Source organism: Arachis hypogaea, chromosome 12 (assembly GCF_003086295.3).
Source record: "Arachis hypogaea cultivar Tifrunner chromosome 12, arahy.Tifrunner.gnm2.J5K5, whole genome shotgun sequence".
NCBI lineage: Eukaryota > Viridiplantae > Streptophyta > Magnoliopsida > Fabales > Fabaceae > Arachis > Arachis hypogaea.
This window is the reverse complement of record NC_092047.1, coordinates 3,408,492-3,422,369: the sequence shown is the minus strand read 5'-3', so window position 1 is coordinate 3,422,369 and position 13,878 is coordinate 3,408,492.

The window sequence follows — 13,878 nt, the reverse complement described above, 5'->3', positions numbered from 1 at the left end:
ACTATAAATACAAAACTTTAAGCACGTAAAAGGTACGCTATTCACTTTGAATAACTTATACCTTATCTTATACGATTTTTTACTTGAGCGTTGGAGTTTCTTTGCAGATTTCAACTTCTTTCGATATTTCTTGGCGATTGAAGTATAGTTCGGTGTCTGTGTTATTATGACAGAAAATTCTATATAAACGAAAGAAGGAGTTATATCTCGACACTAAAAAAAATTATACTTCGACTCAGATTACTATGCAAGAACAGAAACAAAGTCTTATTTCTACACATAGAAAAAAAAAATACAAAAACGAAATAAACATAAACTAAAGCATTCTAGAATAATTATTTCTAATAAAAGCTAACAATGCATGCAGTGAAATTAATTTGTAGTGAAGGTATTTAGATTAAAATTTCACATAAAAAATTGAAGGAAAAAAAAGTTGAAACGTGTAAATTATAAGACCATAACTTATTTAGATCCTAAAATTATTTGATCTAATAGAAATTTTCAAATTTTATTGGCTTATAGCAAAATTATAACATCGAAAGATTTAAAGAGTTTTCGATCAAAATTTTGTGATAATTAGAATAAGGCTTGCGTTATGTGCAGAGTTAAATTAATTGTATTATATAGTATAGATTTAAAATGCTATATTGTTTAAGAATACATTAGATAATACGAAGTTAAATGTTAAACTTAAAAGCTAATTCATAAAAAATAATATACAATGCATTCATTTGATCATTTATATATGATTCAATATTATTATTCAATAAAAAATATATATAATTTTAATATAGATAATAATTATATTTAATCATTATTTTGTAATTTAATTGAATAATAATATGTATTATATTTTACAAATTAAAAAGTTTAAAATTTTGTTTAATGGTATATCAAATTGTTTAAATTTTATAACGGTTGATGATAAATGAAAATTTAAAACAATAAAAATTAATTCAAAATTTAATAATTATAAAATTAATAAAATTATATATAAATTTGATTATAAGTAATAAAAATATTTGATTAAAGTTTATTCACTTGACTTTGTATAATTATTTTTATTTTTTAAATAGTTGCTTTTGTTTATTATTTTTTTTTATTTTTTTTAGGTTGTCTTTAAATACTATAGTATAATGATAAAATTATTAGATGAAATACAAGTATGTATATTATTAATGTTTTGATAATTAAAAATAATATTTAATTTTTTAAATTTATTTTAATGAATAATGACAATATGTATTTTTAATAATATATTATAACTAAATAATATTAAAAGAAAAAGAAAATGATATATAAACGACAAAGAAATTATATAAGTAAAAAAAAGTTTTTTTTTTTTAAAAAAAAAAAGAGAAAGAAAGAAAAGAAGGAAAATATCAACAACACATTATTCAGCATTCTTTTTAGTTCAATAAATCATCAACTCTTATCACAATTTCATATAACATTACTAAACATTGTTTTTCAGTGGCAGAATATTACAACAGATTCAAATTTTAAAACAGAACAACATAACACCATAAAAAGTACACTACTTATGAATAAGAACTCAGTGATGTACTGATGTCTTTGTTGTACATCCCTATCCTTCATTTTGGCTTTCTACACTCGGTCTTTTCGGCGCAATGTCATATTGTTTGCTCAAACCAAGTTCCGCCATGAGAAGACAAACATGAGTCAGAAATTCTCCTCCTCTTCGGAGTCGCTGAGCATGTGCCTCCCATTCACACTGACTTGCAGCATAAGTAAGCATCTCTATCCACACATTACATATCACTTCCCATGAAAAACTCTGATCTTCAATCTGTAAAGCAAGGCGGCACCCTTGATGGAGCAAAGACTTGCTAGCCTTTTCCCTTCGAAGTTGTTGGAGTGGCTGGTGACACTGCCTATGCATATGAATAAGCAATTTTGAAGCGCTTGCAGCATCTTTCACTGGCTGCTGGTTGCGATGCAATATACTTGTGGCTTCCCTGAAAGTGTTCCGAAGGTGAGTAATCCTGTTGATCCATTTAGGCAGCATGAGTGGACGCATGAGTAAAAGATACAACATATAATCGGATATTCTTTTGCTCGCTTCCCTGTAGTCCTTTTCGGATTCTTCTGTTCTAGAATAATAGCATATATCGGTTGCAATATGCCAAATGAGTAAGCTATGACCAAATTCAACGTCAACGCCCCAGCCAATATTTTGGAAGTCAATCAAAGCATTGTCACCTTTATAAGAAAGCAATTTCTTGAGAAAATTATAATCAAATCCTTGTCTGCTGTACGGCTCTCGTTTTTGTGTGAGATGCGGGGGCAGGACACGGAAACATAGACAACACTTGTTTAAAAAGTGTTTTGAAAGCAGAGACATGGGTAGTGGACATATTGTCTCCAAGACAGACAGTTTTTTATACTTTTGTGTCCACTATTTCACGAAGGACAATGATGGATACGGAATTTGGAAGAGTGGACATGGACAATTTTATAAATTTTGTTTTCCTTTTTTTTTTTCACTATTACTCATTTTTATTTTTCCTATTGCGTTGTTGAGAGATACTTTTTTTCTTCCTGTTCTTCCTCTATCTCTTTCTTTTCCAGGTACTCTCTCCTTCTTGTAGAATTTTTTATTGGGGGTAGATAATTCTTTTCTTTTTATCGTTTTACTTTAATACCATTTTAACCTTATATTATATTATTTGATTTGTAATAAAAATAATAACAAAAATAATTAATCTTAAAACTTTTGAAAGATAAATATTAGCAAAAGTAAAATTAATCTTTTAAAATACTAAAAAATAATTTATAAATTATAATTGATTTTATATAATTTAAAAAAAAATCAGTTTTTAGATAAAAAAAATAGTTTTTTTAAATAAAAATAGATTTTTATATGCAAAAACTAATTGTTTTTCATGTAAAAATGAATTTTTTTTTAAATTAATTTTTTATTTAAAATTAATTTGGCTTATTAACTTAAACAAAATTTTTTATTAATCAAACTCAAATTTATTTTTTTTGTTAATCTTAACCATATGTATTCCTACATATTAATAATAAATTTTAAAATAAAATAATTATATTTATAAATTTTATTTTAATATAAATACTAATATATTTTTTTATTAAAATTTTTTGCCTCTTCAAATATTTTTTTCATTCCGTCTGTATTCTTACGTACTCTCATTTTTTATTAAATTAATTTGTATTGAGGTAGAAAATTTGGAATCACAGGGTTATTTTAGTCATTTCATATAATATTTTAGTCTTGTCTATGTGTATCCAAACATAATACTAAATATTACGTTAGTGTCTTGTCCATCGTATCCAAACACAATACACAAAAGATAATTTTTAGTGTCTCCGTCCTATTGTCTCCGTTTTAGTGTCATGTTCTGCCCTGTCTCTAAAAACAAACGCAGCCTTTGAGATCAGCATCTGCATCTTTCCATGTCCTTTGCCAGTATAATTCTATCATGAAAAGAAAATTGTTTCCAATGCATCTTGTTACCCTCTTCTTCATGCAAAAATTCAACAAGTTGTGTTGAGCTAACCCCTGACCACCTTTTCTGACAAGACAAAACCCAGCATATGAAATTCTGCAGTGAACTATGTTTGTTGACTAGCCAATTCAAAGTCCAATCCGAGAAAACAAGGGACACAAATGCATAAAGCTCGAGTAAAATAGCCCCAATAAGTAAACAATATGTTATATAAATGTCAACCCTTGAGTACTCATGCACATGAACATTATGGAAGACAACACATGTAGCTAGAGCAGACACTATGCATAAAACACTAATGAAGCGGAAAATGAGACATCGTAGATAGTAAATTGTAGCTGATTTTGTGTAAAGCAAGTCATACAAAAAACCCAACTGGACCTCAACCAGTTTAAAAGCATAATTACTCTTGTTCCGTCCGTTTGTTATAATTCGGCTCAGGTAAAACTATAAATCGGAATATAATTAAAACTAAATATACACGTGATATTTCAGGAGTACGTGGAGAGTACGTACTTTGATCTCCTAACAGACTTATCCTATTAAATCAAACAACTGCGTGCCAACTCAAATGGGTACAGGAATCTCTCCGCAAATCTCTCTAAAGAAGAGTACTAAAGAGCAGTTATCACCCACTCAATAACAGCTCCACAATATCAGACTCACTAAGTAACTCTATAAATATATCTACTCCTGACATGAAGGAGGTACGTTATTCACTCTGAATATCATCTCTATTACTCACACTCTTACTAACTTGAGCGTTGGAGTGCTTTTGCAGGTGCCCACCGTCGCCGTTCTTGGAGGAAGGAGAGGCGAGCTTGAACTTGCAACTCAACTAGCTCTACCTCGGAATTGGCTATCCACACAGGAACAACTCTGTTCCTCATAATCCTCAATGTTCTCCACACATTCCTTTTTCATCAATGGGTAGATTCGCAGACCCTCTGCTTAGCTTAGGCTCAGATTGGCATAGAGACGCTTGAGCACAGGAAACAAGTAGTATCCTCTGTGAACATACTCCAGCTGGGACTGCCATAACGGTCATTGAGACTTGGAAGTTGTATGCACTGAGCGGAGAGCAAAGATTCTTCAAGTTGTTCTGGGCTAGCTGATCTCAGAACCCAAGTGCGTTCTGCATACTTAATGATCCCGGAAACAAACACCGGTATAGCTATAAAAGTGAAGGCACTGGTGCTCCAAGATCTTAAGTAGATATAAAAAGCCACGGAAACTTGGACAATTAGACCGAGCAAATGCCGTAGCCATAAAGTGTTGTCTTCTAAGGCGTAAGCAGTGATTGTGTCAGGACCTCCGAGATGGAGGAGAAGGAAGGGAGCCCAAATGGCCTGCAGGGTGTAGTTCCTATCTTGTTTGCCTACATCTCCTTGGTTTCTGGCAAGTGTGCCCAGCGAAACTGTGGCTAACCAATCTGCTGACAGATATGTTTACCCAAACCACAATGCTGATGAAGTTACCACGGGCAAGCTTCCTCCATGAGCCACATATGAGGATAACCTGCCATGTTAGGCTTAGCAAAACCAGCGTCCTCAGCTCCCATTCGTTCCACAGATGTTGCACGTCTTCTCGGAAGATCTCCATGTTCTTGTGCATTGTGCGCTCTTCTTAATTAAAAATAGACTTGGAAGTGAGAACATGAACCCCTCCAAGCTCCTCTGTGACGGTTTTTTATGATGCAGCAGTGCTGAAAACTCTCAAGAGATGGAGGAGGGAGGAAGAAGGTCAGAGGTCTTGATTATCTTATTGGAAAAGTCGAGCGGGCCAGTAATTTTATTAAATTCTGGCCAGCATATAACTATCAAAAGAAAAATGAGTCTCACACTATTGAATAAAATTTTATACCATTAAAACATTATTGATGATTACTTGATAGATACAAATCACAAAAGTTATTAGTAGGGGTGTTCAAATTCAAACCGATCCAAATTAAACTGCTCATTCAATCCGATCCAAACCGAAAACCAATTAAAACCGCATTAATTCGGATTTGATTGGATTCTATTTTTTACAAACCGCTGGATCGGATCGGATTTCGGATCTACTTTTCATAACCGATCCAATCCAATCCAAACCGCACAATGTGCTATAATATTATTATATTTACAATTATACTTATAATATGTTCAATTTGTTATACATTTTTCTATTATTCATGTATTATTATTATTTAATAAATATTTTATGTTCAAAATGTTATTTATTTATTTATTTTAATTAACCTATAATTTTATTTCTATTGTTATATTATCGTTAGTTTTTTAAGATATTGTTAAGACTTGTTATGTCATTGTTGATTATTTAAAATTCGATGTTGAGACTTGTTATATGTATTTATTTTTTTTATTTAAAAAACCGCAAATCCAAACCGATCCAAACCGCTTGTAATCGGATCGGATCGGATTTCTAAAAAAATTTTATCCAACCGCACCGCACATAAATTAAGCGTTCGAATCGGATGACTTTTTCTCTTAAAACCGAACCAAACCGCACCGCGAACACCCCTAGTTATTAGTCCCCTAACACTCTATTTTATTTTGTCACTTTTTAAAACATGGTGATTGAGAACTCTCTCCGGTAATAATTGAGAATTATTTGAGTGTCCTCACTATAGTTATTGTTGTTTCCAATGGTATCCGGGCATTAATAAGCTCGACAAGTTGATCTGCCATTCGTTGATTATCATCAGTCATGCATTGATTAGTCATCATCCGCGTGAGCTCGAAAGACATTGGAGATTTCTGATCATCCGCCATCGTCAAGGTAAAAAACACGGGTAAAAAAAAATTTTCTATTCGCCTCACCGTGTGGTTGGTTGATCTTGTATTGCTCGTCCTCTTCCAGATGATTTTTGTAATTTTCTGGCCGGAAGAGATATAACTCGGTCAAGTAAGAACATGAATTATGGGTTACTTGCACAAAAAGACACACACAATGAAGTCAAGTCAAGGTTTAAAGTTTTTTTTTTTTTTTTAAATTACTATTTATACATTAAAATTAACTATTAGTATTTATGTGTATAAATACATGTGTAGTTTAATTTATTTTTAATATATATTTATATTCTAAATTTTTAGCATGTATTTTATACTAGTAGCTAACTTTAGTGCATGACTGATTTTGATATACACCTAGCGTAACTCTTTTTTTTAGGTTACGTAGTGGATTTCTCTTATGCTAATAAGTAGAATAAATAGTGTCCTCTAAACGGATTATAGCATACCAGTTTTCAATATCTGAATTATAGCACAGTTTACAGCCGAGTTATAACAGGTAAATCACTAATAATTGAAAAACAATGTGCATTCAAACATTCGTCCAACAATGTTAAAGATTCTAATTAATCTTATTCGTTCTACCATAAAGCTTTTAGGATTATTGTTTCACTTTCTTTTATTTTTTTACCTTTAATCTTTTAGAAAAATACCAATTCAGCCATTTCTTATCTTAAATTATAGTTTTATTCTCAATCTTTTCTAAAATAATTTTATGTTCTTTAACCTTTATAATTACTAGTTTGTCCTCAATTTTTTTAAAAGACTTTTATATCCTTTAAGCTTTAAAGTCATTCTTCTACCCTCAATCTTTTATAAAATGATTATTATATCATTTTATGGCATATTTATATTTTTATCTTTAAATTTTATTTTATTTACAATCTTGTCTCTATATTTTATTATAATTAAAGTTTTATTCTTAAAATTTATCATAATTACAGTTTGTCTCTTAAATTTTATTTTGTTTATATTTTTATTCTTAATCTTTTGAATGTTTATGCTTTTATTTCTAAACCTTTTATATTTAGATTTTTATCTCATAATTTTTCTTAATCACACTTTTATCCGCTTTTTCTACTAATTTTGTCTAAGTTACTTATTTAGTTATTTATATTAATTTCTCACATAAATTATCGAAAATCTTTTCAACTGCTTTAACTTTGGCACAACCACATCAAAATTACATCATAGAACATCATTCAACAAATGGATAGTTGGTTTTAAAAGTCCCAATAATTTATTTATGAAGAACATTCGCATCATCGTCGAAGAACTTATATATTAGTCTAAAAATATTATATTAGATGATAAAGTACATATAAACAAAATTTACATTTCATTTTTCAAATTAATTACGAAAATCAAACTCTTATCACTGCTAATTTTTTTTATACCTGATATGGTCATCATAAACGAGATATAACTCGGCATGGTCCGTTATAGCTCCTCCATTCATAAGTCATAACTCGGTCAGATAAATGCTCCGTCATAACCGACGACAAAACGGTAACGCAATCAAGGGACGTTACCTACCTTTTTGTAACCGACTTTAAACACTAAAGACGTAACAGCCGAGCAGTCTACCATATAAAAGCCAGGTAAAGTATTTTCTTCGGTAAGTGAGATATAGCACAATATACTGACTTAAGCTTCGGAGTGCCTTTGCAGGTATACTCCCCCCTCATTTGTTCGCGTTATTCACGTCACACCAGAAAAGAAAAGCTCGGAATTCAAGGATCGGACGATCAGCCTCAAAGCGCATAAGCTCAGTTGATACCTCTATTTCACAAGCAAGAACAATTGGCGCCCACCGTGGGGCCGAGAAAATCAAATTCTTCTTTTGGTCCCGTTACCCTTGCTTACGCCCATGGCTGACGTACCACCTCCTTCACTGTCCGAACTTATGCGGATGATAGCTGAGCTACAACAAGCCAATCAACGGATGGCGATGAAAATCAAATAATAGCTGCTCAAATCGCCGAGTTGAATCATGTTCGGATAAAACATGACGAGACTCATCATCAGCAACCAGAAGATAATGAACATCATTCTCAACCATTACACGTCTCAGAGACTATCCGATCCAACGAAGTTCAACCCGAAGATCACAAGGGAGAGTCCGACGAACTTGTGGGACCCTTCACAGAAGAAGTGATGAACTTCGAATTGCCAAAGAGATTCACCTTGCCACTAACCCTCACACCTTATGATGGGCTCGGAGACCCAAAGAAGTTTCTCAAAAAGTTCCGATCAATAATGATCGTCAACGGCGCATCAGATATTATTTTATGCCGCTGTTTTCTAAATTATTTAGACGGTCCTGCACTTGATTGGTTGTGTGCTTTGCCTGCAGGTTCTATCTCGCGATTTCAGCAACTGGCCAAGCTATTTGAAGATCACTTCGCTGGATCAGCAATATACCAGCATGATTCTGAATATCTGAATACAATCAAGCAAGGACAAAACGAAAGTTTGAAGGACTATATGACCTGTTTCACAAAAGTCGCCATCAGCATACCCGACCTCCATCCCGAAGTCCATTTGCACGCAATCAAGAGCGGCCTCCGACCTGGGAAGTTCCAGGAAATAATTGCGGTAGCCAAGCCCAAAACCCTTGCCGAGTTCCGGGAGAAAGCCAAAGGCCAAATCGATATCGAGGAGCTCAGACAAGCTCGAAAATCTGACAAACTGAACTACAGAGACGATGACAGAACTCCGAACAGTAAGAAAGGTTTTAAACTAACACCTCGCTTTGATTCTTACATGCAGTTTAACACTAAACGGAAGGACATCATCAAAGAAATTCTAAATTCAAAACTCATCAAGCCACCAAGAAAGGCCGGCACCTACCAAGACACTAAGAATGTAGACAAATCTAAATATTGTGCCTTCCACCAGAAGCAGGGCCACACCACTGATGATTGTGTGGTAGCAAAGGATCTTTTAGAACGTTTAGCTCGGCAAGGCCACCTCGATAAGTACATCGGCGGTCACATTCAAAAACGTTCCACACCTTCAAGGAACGAGGATTCATTAGAACAACAGCACCGAGGAAAAGAAAGGACAACACTAAATCAATACGAAAAGCTCCGAGGTATAATCAATTGTATTTCAGGTGGATACACCGGCGGAGGATCATCAAGCTCGGCAAGAAAACGATCATACCGAGCTATATGCTCGGTAGATGGGTCCCGTCCTGAAGCAACTCTCACAACACAACTCCCCCAAGTGACATTCACACACGCCGACTTTAATTCAAACATAAACAACTTGGACGACCCTGTAGTCATCACCCTTCTATTGGTAAGGAAAGTACTTCTGGATCCAGGAAGCAGCGCCGACGTTCTATTCTACACAACATTCCAAAAAATGAAGTTCAGCGACAACGCACTCCAGCAAACAGGAGGTCTCCTCGTGGGGTTCTCGGGTGAGCGATGACCAATATTGGGTCAGTGTGGTTACAAACCACACTGGGTGAGCATCATGTTTCCAAAACATGTGATATTCAATATTTAGTTGTTGATTGCTTTAGCCCATACAACCTCATACTAGGCCGACCTTTCTTGAATAAGTTCAGCGCCATTGTATCTACAGTTCACCTGTGTGTCAAGTTCCCTTTGTAGCATAACCAGGTTGTAACAATCCATGGAGATCATAAAGAGGCGCGCCAATGCTACAACATCAGCATGAATCTACCAACCCATTTCAAACAACAAGTCAACAACCTACACCACGCAGCAAACAACTCGGCATTAGCCGACCTTGACCCACGAGCTGACTTTCTGGAGCGACCTACACCATCCGGAGACTTACAGAAAGTATATTTTCATAATAATCCTAACAAATTTACTTATGTAGGTACATCCCTAGACGATGCTGAACTAAAAGCCATCACCACCTTTTTACAAACACAAGCCGACCTCTTCGCATGGACACCTTCCGACATGCCCGGCATCGATCCACAGATAATCAGCCACAAATTAGCAATAAACCCGTCTGCACGACCAGTACAACAGAAGAAACGGAACCTCGGCGAAGAAAAGAAAAAAGCATCATTAGAAGAAACTCAAAAGCTGATCAATGCAGAGTTCATCAAGGAAATCAGATTTACTACTTGGCTAGCAAATGTGGTAATGGTAAGGAAACAAAATGGTAAGTGGCGCATGTGCGTCGACTTTACTGATTTAAACAAAGCCTGCCCGAAAGATTCTTACCCTTTACCATCCATAGATTCTTTGGTAGATAACGCTTCCGGTTATGCTACCTTGAGTTTCATGGATGCTTATTCGGGTTATAATCAAATCCTCATGCATCCCTCTGATCAAAATAAAATGGCATTTATTACTGAATTCGGTAACTACTGCTATAAAGTTATGCCCTTTGGACTAAAGAATGCAGGAGCAACCTACCAGGGACTTACGGACAAAGTCTTCGCAAAACAAATCGACAGAAACATCGAAGTGTATGTCGACGACATGGTCGCCAAGACACAGCTCGGAAAAAACCATATTGACGACTTATCAGAGATTTTCGGACAAATTCGCAACTACAACATGCGTCTAAACCCAGAAAAGTGCACCTTCGCAGTTTAGGGAGGTAAATTCTTAGGTTTTTCACTGACAAACAAGGGCATTGAGGTGAATCCAGACAAATGCCGAGCAGTTCTGGAAATGACAAGCCCAAAAACCGTAAAGGAAGTCCAACGCCTCACCGGAAGACTGGCTGCACTATCCAGATTTGTTGCATGCTTAGCTTCAAAATCCACTCCTTTTTTCCGAACGATAAAAAAGAAAAACAAATTTCACTGGAACGACGATTGCGAGAGAGCTTTTCAAACACTAAAAACTATTCTCTCCCAACCACCGATCTTACAGAAACTCCATCAAGGGGAAGACTTATTCCTGTATTTATCAGTAACTGATTGGGCTATAAGCTTTGCTCTTGTTACAGAAAGGGACAAAACTCAATATCCAGTATACTTTGTCAGCAAAACTCTTCAACATGCCGAGCTCAATTACCTGAGAATTGAAAAGCTGGCTTTAGCACTAGTTTTCTCAGCAAGAAGACTCTGACCTTACTTCCAAAGTCATGTTGTCCATGTGAAGACTGATCACCCATTACGCCAAGTGTTACATAAACTAGAAATCGCCGGAAGACTTATTAAATAGTCAATAGAATTATCAGAATTCGACATAAGGTACCAATCAAGAGGGCCGATTAAGTCCCAATTTTTAGCAGACTTCATTGCAGAACTAACTATCCCTTCAGAAGACGATCATACAAAACAATGGAGCTTATACGTCGACGGCTCATCTAACACCGAGGGTTGTGGTGCCGGAATACGTCTACAGTCCGACGATGGCTTTATTCTAGAACACTCATTGCACCTATCCTTCAAAGCTAGCAACAATCAATCCGAATATGAGGCCCTCGTTGCAGGACTCCGCCTTTGCTTAGACCTCCACATTTCCACTCTAAAGGTATACTTTGACTCCTTATTGGTCCTACAACAGGTAAGCGACCACTTTCAAGTAAGGGATCCTCTCCTTTCTAAATACTTATTATTAGTAAAAGATTTGATCTCAAAGTTTTCAAATTTTGAAATTCAACACATCCCACGAGAACAAAACCAAAGAGCCGATATCTTATCTAAACTCGGCAGCACACAATCCGACTTATCCACACTGTACCAATCCACTATTACATCACCAAGTGTAAGTCTAACAGATGTACTAAGTGTCACACAGGAACAGGGTTGGTAGGACGATTACATACAATATCTGAAAACAGGTCAAATACTAAATAAGGTCCGCAACACAAAAAGATTCCGAAGACAAGCATCGTTCTTCACATTGATCAACGAAACTTCATACCACCGAGGATATACTCGGCCGCTACTAAAATGTCTCAACAAAGATGAAGCCGACCTAGCCCTGTCAGAAGCACATGAGGGCATTTGCGGAACACACACAGGAGCTCGGAGCCTAGCCTCAAAAATACTCCGCGCAGGTTTCTTTTGGCCAACCTTACAACATGATAGCAAGACTAAAGTTCAGACTTGTGAAAACTGTCAGAAACATGCACCACTCATACATCTCCTTGCCGAACAACTACATTATTCCGACGTAAGTTGGCCTTTCTATCAATGGGGACTAGACATCCTTGGTCCATTCCCAACGGCACCGAGGCAGGTAAAATTTTTATTGGTTGCAATTGATTATTTCTCAAAGTGGTTGGAAGCCCAACCTTTAGCCAGAATCACATCACAACAAATAATTTCCCTTACTTGGAAGAATATTATTTGCCGTTTCGGCATTCCCTATCATATCATCACTGACAATAGTCGCCAGTTTGCCGACCATAAATTTCAATCCTTTTTGCAGAACCTTAAGGTCAAACAACATTTTTCTTCCGTTGAACATCCTCAGACAAACGGGCTAGCAAAAGCAGCGAACAAGATCATACTACATGCCTTAAAGAAGAAGTTAGATGATGCCAAAGGACTTTGGGCCGAACTTATACCAGAAATCCTTTGGGGTTACAACACAACACCTCAGTCATCAACAAAGGAGACACCATTTCGCCTAGTATATGGCTCTGAAGCTATGATACCCTTAGAAGTCTCACACAGCTCGGTCCGAACTCAACTCGGCAATCAGGATGAAGCCCGGCGAGCCGAGCTGGATCTCATCGAAGAAATAAGGGAAACAGCCACACTGTGACAACGCGTGGCTCAGCAAGAAATCGCCCGACGACATAACAAATCGGTCAGAAACCGATCATTCCAAATTGGCGACTTAGTTCTTCGAAAGACGGAAACAGCTCGCCGACCTCCATCCCATGGAAAGCTCGCAGCAAACTGGGACGACCCCTACCGAGTTATAGAAGTCCTCGGCAACGGAGCATATAGACTAGCATCCATGAATGGTACAATACTACCTAACACCTAGAATATTTCCTCATTAAAGAAATTTTACAGTTAAACATCAGGGACAGGCTTGTACTCTTTTTTCTACTACCAAGATTTTTCCCAATGGGTTTTGCTTGGAGAGGTTTTAACGAGGCTAGCCTACCTGAACCTTTGTAACCAAGGGACTACCAATTCTATTATATGTAATGAACCTATCTCATTTTATACAAACTGTGTCACATTATCACGTTTGCTTTTACAATCAACAATGCTTGGCACGATTTCATCTATGATCAAACCTCAAAATGACAAACATCTTTGTCTAACATTCGAACCAAGCATATTCGGCAAACACTACATGGAATGTTCTTAACTGAATTCCTATCAATCGCACAAACAGCCGATCAAACAACTCAGCACAAATCAAAAACGAATATAGATAAGGTCAAACAAACTCTATTAATGACCTCCAAAATAGTTACTGTCAATAATGTATCATCAATTACATTATCCATCAAAACATAAAAACATTTTACCAAAACAAAACTACATTAAAATACTAAATATTCTCTGCCTCATCTTCGGCAACACCATCATCCTCAACCATCTTCCCATCTCGGACGATCTTACTAGGATCCAACTTAAAAAAATCGACACCTAGAGCAATAAAATTCGCCTG